Below are 218 nucleotides of genomic sequence, written 5' to 3'. Positions count from 1 at the left end.
AAACTTCCTCTTCTTTGCATTCACACTATACATCCTTCTCCCACCGCATCCAATCTCCTAAGTACACGAAGGAGCCTCTTCCATAATGAACACATAACATGCTTATGCCATTTGCTATTGTTAACTTAGAATAAGACGAATTCCTAATTTAAAGAAGGTGTCAAATTAATTCCACTTTTGATTTTGATTAATTACGATGCAGTAATGCAATGGAAAGA

The 218-nt window shown here is 35.3% G+C and overlaps 1 protein-coding gene across 1 annotated transcript in view; it reads left to right on the top strand.

Annotated features, from left to right (window-relative positions):
• The window catches only part of LOC119588835 (MARCKS-related protein-like), a 9,528-nt gene that overhangs the window by 244 nt on the left and 9,066 nt on the right, over positions 1-218 (top strand). The window lies entirely within an intron of this gene.

The sequence above is a fragment of the Penaeus monodon genome, chromosome 24 (assembly GCF_015228065.2).
Source record: "Penaeus monodon isolate SGIC_2016 chromosome 24, NSTDA_Pmon_1, whole genome shotgun sequence".
In the NCBI taxonomy this organism is placed as follows: domain Eukaryota; kingdom Metazoa; phylum Arthropoda; class Malacostraca; order Decapoda; family Penaeidae; genus Penaeus; species Penaeus monodon.
The sequence above is the reverse complement of the archived record's forward strand: the minus strand, read 5'-3'. Positions and strand labels throughout refer to the sequence as shown.